Here is a 10,064-nt window from a genome sequence, read left to right as displayed (position 1 = left end):
GGAGAGACAGAGAAAGGTGCGGCGTCCCCCCCCGGCGGTCCCACGTGGCAGCGCCCGCCGCCCCGACGGGGCGGGCAGGACCCCCCCTCCCCCCCCCCCCCGCGCGTCCCGTGTGGCCCCCCCGGCGCGGGGCCAGCGACATCCGGGCCCTTCGCTCGCCACCGCCGCCGAGCCGCCCGCAGCCGCGGGCCAGCGCCGCCGGACGGGGCGGGCGGTGCCGCGGTGCCCGTCGCGGTGCTGTGTCCGTCGCCATCCCCCGCCGCTGCCCCCTCGAGGTGCGCGGACCTGTCCCGCCCCGCCCCGCCCCGTCCCGTCCCGTCCGTCCCGTCCCGTCCCGTCCCGTCCCGTCCCGTCCCACGGCGGGGGCGATGCTCCCCCGGCTGCGCTGCCCGCGGATCCCTCCCTGCTGATTCGTGTTAGACGGTAAGTTCTGATTTTATTTATTTTTTTTTTTTCTGTTCTGTTTGCTATTTTAAAATAATGCTCTGTTTCCTCCCTACCGGTATTCCCGGGTGGGAACTGCTGCCTTCACCGACGGGGGTGGACCGAGGGGTCTCTCTTTCCCAGGACCCTCCTGCGGGGGGAGGCGGTGGCGGCCCCCCCTCCTTCTCCTCCCCTCCCCTCCCTCCCCTCCCCTCCCCTCCCCTCCCCTCCCCTCCCTTCCCCTCCCCTCCCCTCCCCTCCCGTCCCTCCCTCCGTCCCTCCCGGTGCCCGGGGACCGTGCCCGGTTCTCCCGCTGGGTCCCCGAGCTGCGGCAGCATCACGCAGAGGCAGCACCGCTGTCACCGGCGCTCCTGGCTCCCAGGTCGGATATTCCCCCCGTTCTTCTTCTCCAACGGTCGTTAATTTTTATTGATTAATTGCTATTAATTTTTTTTTTTGGTTGATTGGTTGACTACTATTAGTAATTTTTTATTATTTTCCCCCTGGATCGTGGCAAAAGTTTCGCCCGAGTTCCTGCTGCCGGCGGTGGCTCGCGCTGCAGCCGATGCGGTCCCACTCTGCGAAGCGCTCCCTGATCCAAGGATCAACTTACAGGATCGGCTTTTCCTTGCAGGGAAGGACGGGAAGCGCCGGGTGATCCCGTCCCGTCCCGTCCCGTCCCGTCCCGTCCCGTCCCGTCCCGTCCTATGTCCTCCCATCCTTTCTCCTTGCACCTCGCAGCGGGGCAGGGACCCGACGGCTCGGGATCCCCCCATTGCTGGGAAGCCCTCTGTGGGTTTTTAGCCCGGTTTTTACCCAGCCGCTGCCCGTGCCTGTGCGAACTGGGAGGCGGCTGTGGCTCCTGCCCAGGCTGGCACCTCGGGCGAGGCGCTGTCCCCGCTGATGCTGGAGAGCCTCACGCTGTGTCACCGTGTCTCTTAGGTTTGCCTGGCGCAGGATCATCCCCCCGGACAGCCCCGCATCCCGGCGGCAGCACCGAGCCTCGGCGATGCGGTACGTCTGCCGCTGCGGGCAGGAGCGGGGCTGCCCGGAGCACAGGGTGTGGGGGAAGGCTGGCTGTGTGCCCCGGGCTGTGGGGCTTAGGGACGGGTGGGCGTGGAGGAGAGTGTCTCTGGGATGGGCACAGCCCGGGTGTGGGGAGTGTGGAGCGAGCGTCTCTGGGATGAGCATGGTGTGGGGCGAGCATCTCCGGGATGAGCATGGTGTGGGGCGAGCATCTCTGGGATGAGCATGGTGTGGGGCGAGCATCTCCGGGATGAGCATGGTGTGGGGTGAGCAGCTCTGGGATGTGCTCAGCGAGGGATGAGCATCTCTGGGATGTGCTAACCCTGGATTCGGGGAGTGTGGGATGATCATTTCTAGGATATGCTCAGTGTGGGGTGATGGTCCCTGGGATGTGCTCAGTCGCGGTGTGGGGAGCGTGGTCATCCCTGAGATGTACCCAGTGTGGGGTGATCATTTCTGGGATGTACTCAGTGTGGGGTGGGGAGTGTGGGGGGATCAGTTCTGGGCTATGCTCAGTGTGGGGTGATGGTCCCTGGGCTGTCCCTGGTGTGCTGTGAGCGTTCCTGGGATGTGCTCAGCCCCATCAGGTGTGGGGCAAGCACCCCAGCCGACGTGGATGCTTTTCCACCTCCCTTGCCGTGGCAGCAGCCGTGGTATCCCCAGATGTCCCCGCTGTCCCCTGGCCGCACATGCTGTGCGGCGGGAGAGGGAGCTCGCACTGAACAGGCTGAACAGGGAGGGGGACAGGATCCCCAGCCTGTGCAGGGTTCTGGGAGCCCCCCTACCCCCTGAAGGAGGGGAACCCCCTTCCTCTGAGCCCTGCTTTCCGCCAGCCCTCGCCGCAGCTCCGGCGCTGAATTTCCTCCGAGCCCTCCTGCCCATATTGTGCTATTGATTGCTGAGCTGAACTTCCTCCCGAAATCATTAAAGCTTAAAAAATTGATGGCACAATAGAGCCCTTTATTAGCCACATAACTTTTCTTGCTTTCTTCCTTTCTTCTTAGGGCTTTTTTTTTTTTTTTTTTTTTTAATCAACACAAAAGGGCAGAGCCTGAGCTCACATTTGTGTCCTGTGTCCCTGTGAGAGCTGGGCAGCGTGCCCTCCTCCACCCCAGCTACCCATCAGCACAGCTGTGCCAGGCTATTTATTAGGAAAAATGGCAAAGATGGAATCGATGTGTGCAGGTCTTTTTTTCTCTTCTCCCTTAATCCCAGCCTCCTCTCTTTGCAGCCTACAGATAGGTCTATTTATTCCTGCTCTTGTAAATAAAAAATATTTGAATGGGGATTGTAATATTTTATTCCCTGTCATGCCTATCCTTCGGTCTAATGATGGCTGAGTTCTTGCTTGGTATTAACTTACCGTTTTAGTAACAGTTGAGTTTTCCTGAAGGAAATCCCTCTGGGCTGGCCATTACTGTGTCATTGTATAACACAGCAGAAAGATGGATTACCTGGATGGATCTCCTCCAGCATGACTTCACCAAGTGACAGGCTTCAGCTAATTTATCCCTGCTCCCGTTGCAATTGTTTGGGATGGGGTTTATAGCTTCTAGGAAATATTTGCAGAATCTCTGGGCGTGCAGTTGTAAATACAGACACTGATTTGCCAGGTGGGACTGCTGGCAGCACCCTGCTTCATTGTGAAGCCCCAGCTCCTGGAGTCAAGTTAACCCCTATGAGTTCTCCTTTAGCAGGGAAATACAAAGTTTTTACTTTTTCTGGTTATTCTGAGAGGTTTTAAGATGTGCTTGAGTGCATTTGGGTAGAGGCAAGAGAAACAGGCAGAAGAGAAGTGCATTTATAAGTGTGAGTGTGTTCAGGTGTAAAATAAATCTCATGATTTCAAAGCCAATATAACATTTTGTTGAAGGATCCCTCAGCAATCCTGTGCCAGAGAAGGGATTGAAAGTCATGTAGAGGGGACACTGCCTCGCTGCGTGGCCTTGGGCCAATCATTTATCTTCTCTGCTGCAGTGTCAGTATCTCAGGAGCATGGCTGCCTGTGCTGGTCCATTTTCTGCTAGCCCTGTCTCAGTGCTGCACACTGTCCCTTTCCTCCTCACCACATCTTTCATGTGGCACCCTGTTACTTTCAATGCACTGCATCAGGCTGGACACCCCTGAGTGCAAAGAATCCCCCCCCAAATGCTTCCCTGCTAGGACAGGAGCAATGGGTGCATCCCTCTGTGCTCTGGGTTTTTCAGAAAGAAATCAGATTTGTTCTGGGTAATGCCATCCACCCTGCTTGCCCCCAGTTTGTCATCCCTGCAGAATATGGCATGCTGCTGCTGAGAATGATGGAGCTGTAGAACAAGAATAGCTCAGAGGGGTTTGTATTTGCAGATGACACTGAGCTGAGTGCAGTTGACGTGCCTGAGTGATGGGATGCCATCCGGAGGGACCTGGACAAGCTTGAGAAGTGGGCCCAAGGGAACCTTGTGAGCAGGGATATCTTCCACTGTCCCAGGTTGCTCCAAGCTCTCTCCAGCCTGGCCTTGGACACTGCCAGGGATCCAGGGGCAGCCACAGCTGCTCTGGGCACCCTGTGCCAGGGCCTGCCCACCCTCACAGACAGCAATTCCTTCCCAATATCCCATCCATCCCTGCCCTCTGGCACTGGGAAGCCATTCCCTGTGTCCTGTCCCTCCATGCCTTGTCCCCAGTCCCTCTGCAGCTCTCCTGGAGCCCCTTTAGGCCCTGCCAGGGGCTCTGAGCTCTCCCTGGAGCCTTCTCTTGTGCAGCTGAACACCCCCAGCTGTCCCAGGCTGGCTGCAGAGCAGAGGGGCTCCAGCCCTGGAGCATCTCGGTGGCCTCCTCTGGACTGGCTGCAGCAGCTCCACATCCTTCTTGTGCTGAGGATTCCCAAGCTTGACTCCAGGTGGGGTCTCACCAGAGAGGAGCAGATGCAATTATACTGTATTGAAAAGGTCTGAGAGTGCCTAGACTGGGGCTTTGCAGTTAGCAAAAGCAGGTGCCTGAAGACAAATTTGGGCATCTAAGCCCATGTGAAACCCTTTGCCTTCCTGGCTTGCCCAGGGGCATCCCTGTAGTCCCAGCCCTTGTCCCATTGCAGTGGCACATTCTCCTTAGCAGAGAGGACTTTCTGTTCTCTTCTCTTGCCACGCTCCAGAAGCTTATACAATTTTTTTGGCACTTTTCCCCGAAGTCATTATTCTGGGTAACATGGCTTGTTTGTTTATACTTTTTGGTTTTAATCATACTTTTTTTTTTTTGTAATAATTTATTTATTGTGTCTGAAAAGCTCCAGGGCTTCCTTTCTACTCCCCCACTCCCAGATGGTCGACTGTAAAAAAAAAAAAAAAAGTAAATACTAGAATCAAAACGGAAATAGTTTGGTTCTGTAATGAATGAATTTTGGCTTTTCGAGAGAGAGTATGGGAGAGAAAAAGAAGGGCAGAGAAAGAAGTGTCAGGTGTGTTTGGAGGGAAAAGTGTGTCCTGCCCTGTGTTTTCAGCTCTGCTGAGTCTGTGCCACTCATTTTACAGCACTCCTGTGAAAAGGGATCCGGGTCTTGCTGTGCCTTTTATCTCACCATGATCAGTTCAAAGAAACAGCAGTCACTCTCCTCATTAATCTGTTTCATTTATTTAATGAGACCTTAGTTCTCCATTACTTCCACTGGGAGGAGGTGCCTTGGCTTATTTACCTGAGCTGGTTGGTCTGAAAGGCTTTGCTTGAGGTTTTTTGGAGGAGCAAGGAGCAGGTGGGTGGGGAGTGGTGGTCCTTGTCAGGCTGCTGGCTCCCTCTCCAGCAGTTTTCCAGGACCGAAGGGAATTGCTCCAAGAGCAGGGCTCAGGAGAAAGAGTTAAAAGGGTGGGGTGGCACTGCCTGTCCAGGTGGCAAGGACAGCCAGGAGACAGCTCTGCTGCTGTTGCAGGCTGTGGTACAATTCCTAGGGAGCAGGACTGGGATACTGGCAGACCTTCATGGCTTGGAGGTCCTGCCCACCGTGGTGACACTTGGTGAGGTGTGGCTCGGGGTGGTGGCAGCTTGGTGGATGTCCACATCCAGGTGCTTCATGGGATGAACATCTGGCACGGGCACAGGAGGTGACACAGTGCCTGGCATGAGTTAGCCCACATCCCAGGGGTGCTGGTGGACCATGTCAGCCTGCTTCTGGACATCGTGTTGGCTTCATCAGGGAGGGTGCAGGGCCACGTGCTGCCAGACCAGAGCTGGGATATTGCAAATCCAGCTGCTGCACTGCTCCCCAGCAGCAGGGCTCGCACGCTGCCTTGGGGCACTTTTGGAGCAGAGGAGAGGTGTGGGCTGATAGCGTCTCATCCTGCTGGTCCATGGAAACCAGCACTGGGGCATGTGCTTATTGCAGGTCTCCAGGGCTAGGGAGGCTGTCACAGCTAGGGCAGATCACAGAGACGATGAAATGGCCTCAAGTTGCACCAGGGCAGGCTTAGATTGGATATTAGTGAAAATTTCTTACGGAAGGTGTTGGCAAATGTTGTCACAGCCTGCCAGGGCAGTGGTGGAGTCCCCATCCCTGGAGGGATTTAGAAGCCGTGTGGATGTGGCACCTGGGGACACGAGTTAGTGGTGGCCTTGGCAGTGCTGGGGGAATGGTAGGACTCAATTTTAGATTCTAGAGAGCTTTTCCAGCCTTAACAATTCAGTGGTTCTTTGATCTGGGACAGGCTTTGCAGAGGCCTGAGCTGCTGGCCTTGTAGTTCCTCATGGTTTGGGTGTGCTGGTGGCACACACATCTCCGTTTGAAACGTCTGTCAGAGACCCCAGGTTACACCAGAGATGGGGCTTCTGTGCCTCTTCTGGTTCAACACTTAGATGGGTGCTCTGTGCATCAGAGTTCTGTTTGCTTTGCTGGCTTTTTCCTTGGGATTTGAGGACATTCTCTGGCTTTACATCCATTCCCCACCAACACCAGCCAAGACGTTTCCTGTTCTCCTGTGTGATCTGTAGAGCTGCTGCTGTCAGGCTGTGTATTGATGGGGTGGCCTCAGTCATGGTTGGCACCTGAATGAATTACAGCAATACAAATAAATAAGAGAAGAAATAGTATTTGCAAGAGCAATGGGTTGAAGATCTAACATTTATGCAGCGCCATTCATCAGAAATGACACACAAATGCTCTGTAAACTCTCACATGCACATAAAACGCTGCTCCCAGGCTTCAGGATAGTGTCAGCTGTTTAATAACAAGGCTGCACTACGGTTCAGGACCCAAAATGCAAAATTACTTTGTCTACTTGTAGCTGCAGGGAAAATTTGGGTCCACAAATAGCATGAATCCTATCAGAAACTATTGGACTCCCCTATGAACATGATGTGGGCATTTTATTTATGTCTTTCAGTGGGTAAAACTGGCAGCTCTATGGCTTGTCTGAAGGTTGTTGCCTCTGCCAGCCAAGAGACTTGGGCTCTTTTGGGTTGTGGGGTGCATGATGCTCTAGAAAGTTATGGAATGGTTTGGGCTGGAAGAGACCTTGAAGCCCATCCAGGGACACCTTCCACTGTCCCAGGTTGCTCCATTCCCTGTCCAGCCTGGCCTTGGACACTGCCAGGGATCCAGGGGCAGCCACAGCTGCTCTGGGCACCCTGTGCCAGGGCCTGCCCACCCTCACAGACAGCAATTCCTTCCCAATATCCCATCCAGCCCTGCCCTCTGGCACTGGGAAGCCATTCCCTGTGTCCTGTCCCTCCATGCCTTGTCCCCAGTCCCTCTGCAGCTCTCCTGGAGCCCCTTTAGGCCCTGCCAGGGGCTCTGAGCTCTCCCTGGAGCCTTCTCTTGTGCAGCTGAACACCCCCAGCTGTCCCAGGCTGGCTGCAGAGCAGAGGGGCTCCAGCCCTGCAGCATCTCGGTGGCCTCCTCTGGACTGGCTGCAGCAGCTCCCTGTCCTACCTATGTTGGGGGCTCCAGAGCTGGGGGCAGCTCTGCAGGTGGGGTTTTAGCTGAGCTGAGTAGAAGGGGCAGAATCTTCTCCCTTGACCTGCCAGTCAAGTCCTATGTAGCTTTATGAGTTACTGATTTGCTGAGAAAAGTGGAGCCTCCCAGCTTCCTGTTGCTGCTTCTTGCAGATCTTGTGTCTGCTGGGTACAACATTTACCAGTGTGCAAGGTGGCCTTTGCCCTGTGGGAGCTCTCGGTCTCTGTTCCTGGTGACAGGAACCTTTCCACTGCTGTGCAGGCCCTCTTATTGCATCATGTTTAAGAACACACCTCAGAGGAGGAGGTGGGGAGGGAGGAGAAGAGTTTGCTTCTTGCCGCCCCCCCGTCCTTTTTTTTTTTTCATTTTAATAAATCCAACTTTTACATATTTGTTTGCTCCAGCTTTCTCCTTTCTCCAGGCTTTGTCTAGCGTGAGACCTGAAGATTTGCATGCTTGATCAAGTAACCAAATCAGCATTAGCAAGTGTAGGGACGTCAAGCTAACTGGCAGGAGATGAACTCCGTGACTTCCACGAAGATGAGCCCTTCCGTAGAGCCTGTTGTGCCTTGGCACAGGGGCACGAGTCAGAAGCCACTGGCAAGTTTGATGTATGGATCCCTTTGGGGCCTTTGTTTTTAGGTTGCCTTGCTCTGTGGTGAGTGCCCGATCAAAGTGAAGCCGAGAAAAGGGTGGGCAGGAGCATGGTGACCTCCTCCAGCTCAGCAGGGAGCTCGAGGCTGAAGTCCAGAAGATGTGAGAGAACATATTAGGGGTGTTCATTGTCGCTTTTGAGCATCTCGATTATGAATTAAACAGGGGAGAAGAGAAACGTGGTTGTTGGCACAACTGAGGTTGCTCAGTGGGGATTTGTGGGCAGCGCTGTTACTGGTCAGCCTGGCCTTTGTGAATTGTCCTTTTCTTTGGATGTTTCCACCTTAGAGTTTCTTCTTGGGTCTGGAATTCGTATTGTGGACCTTGATCTTCTCTCCAACCCAAAGGCACCAGGCATTGTGATTGTCTGGGCTGTCGTGTGCAGTGCCAGGAGCTGGGCATTGATGGTCTTTGTGGGGCTTTCCAGGTCAGGGTATTTATTCTGTGCTTCTGTGATGGGTGCAGAGCTGGTGCTGGCTGATGCCTGGGATTAATTAAATTAATGTCTGATATGTAGTTATTTGTTTTCCCCACGAAGAGATAAGCCCTTCTTGGTCGGCCTGGTCAGAAGCGCAGAGTTGCCATGTGAATTGTAAGCAGGACACCAGCAGCAGGGTTTCTTTTAACTGTTTCAAACTATTAGGCTGTAAAATGAGTCCTTTCATAACATGTAATTAATAAGGCGATGCATTCGTTTCCCATATTCAGGTTTTAAGGTTTAAGTGACCCGGGATAGACAGGCTTCACTAAACAAACATCAACATGTAAATTAATGGTATCAGGTTAGAAATGACCCATTTTAGTTCCTTTTCAAAATACAAAAAAGAGAGTGTTCACTTAATTTTTTGTGATGCTGATGCAACTTGGGGATCCCATTTAAGCAGATTTGTCTGTACAGGTACATACAGACTCCAGAAGCATGGCCTGTGTTAAGTTTTGATGCCTTTTTTAATGTCTTCTACAGAATGGTTTGGGTTGGAAGGGTTCTTAAAGCTCATCCAGGACACCTTCCAATATCCCAGCTTGCTCCAAGCCTTGTCCAGCCTGTCCTTGGAAACTTCCAGGGATGGGGCAGCTGTAGCTGCTCTGGGAAACCTGTACCAGGGCCTGACCACCCTCACAGGGAAGGATTTCTTTGTAACATCTAATCTAAATTTACCTTCTGAGTTTAAAATGGTTCTCCCTTGTCCTATCACTACATGCCCATGTAAAAAGTCCCTTTCTATCTTTTTTATAAGCTCCCTTTAAATACTGAAAGGAACATATCTGTGGGCCTTCAGGAGGAACAGAGAAGCAGATCATTCTACCTCCTCTAAAATAATCTAAAAATGGGGTGCTGTGTGTAGCACAGCTGAAAGTTGTGATTTTTTTTGGGTCACCTCGATTGGGAGCCTGGTGTGCCTGAAAATTATAAAATAAAAAGTGCTCCAAATTTTCCACAACTGCAAATCCCCCATGTTATTTTCATATGTTGCAACAATTTGTACTTTAAAGGCACCATTTTAGTAAAGCTTAATATTGCTTCTCCTGTGTTTTAGACTTGCATAGTTGTGCAAGAGATAATTGCCTGTTTGGTAGACAAAAAGCTAATTTTGCCTCAGGCCCTGTACTTTTTCTTAACAAAGTTGGTCCTTACTGGGAAGCAGCTTGCAAGTGTCGAGTGTGTGGATGAGTCTGGAGGGGCACAAATGGGTGGATGATGTGCAGGTGTGGTTTACAAAAAAAAGCCCAAAAAACAACCCAACCCACAAACCATTTTTCTGCCATGCTGAATACTGCCGAACACCTTTTCCTCACACCCTCTGCCTCATCTGGTGCTCCACCGTGAGCTCCTGGGGGTGGCAACATCTTTGGGAGTTTTGGCAGCCGCCCTGGTGGGTTTGGCATGGGGTGTGCACCCTTGGTAGATGGGCAGTTGCGTTTCTCTTTTGCTCTTACGCTGTTTTTATTGGTATTAGGGGGTGTTTTTATGTGGTTTCCAATATGCAAATGCTCAGACAGTGCGCCCTGAGGCTGGCGGCTCCTTTCAGTGCTTCCCTGG

The 10,064-nt window shown here is 53.0% G+C and overlaps 1 protein-coding gene across 2 annotated transcripts in view; it reads left to right on the top strand.

Moving 5' to 3' along the window:
* The first annotated feature begins 329 nt into the window (after positions 1-329).
* ZBTB7C (zinc finger and BTB domain containing 7C) overlaps positions 330-10,064 on the top strand; it is a 150,670-nt gene continuing 140,935 nt past the window's right edge. Inside the window, exons 1-2 of one of the 2 annotated variants that reach the window (XM_039567633.1) lie at positions 330-423; positions 1,366-1,437. The gene's annotated coding sequence lies outside the window, so the exon portion shown is untranslated. Of the gene's footprint in view, positions 424-718; positions 806-1,365; positions 1,438-10,064 lie in introns of those variants that run through there. The other variant, XM_039567634.1, reaches the window with a different exon arrangement.

Source organism: Corvus cornix, chromosome Z (genome assembly GCF_000738735.6).
Source record: "Corvus cornix cornix isolate S_Up_H32 chromosome Z, ASM73873v5, whole genome shotgun sequence".
NCBI classification, from domain to species: domain Eukaryota; kingdom Metazoa; phylum Chordata; class Aves; order Passeriformes; family Corvidae; genus Corvus; species Corvus cornix.
Note: the sequence above shows the minus strand (reverse complement) of the source record. Positions and strands in the feature narration are given on the sequence as shown.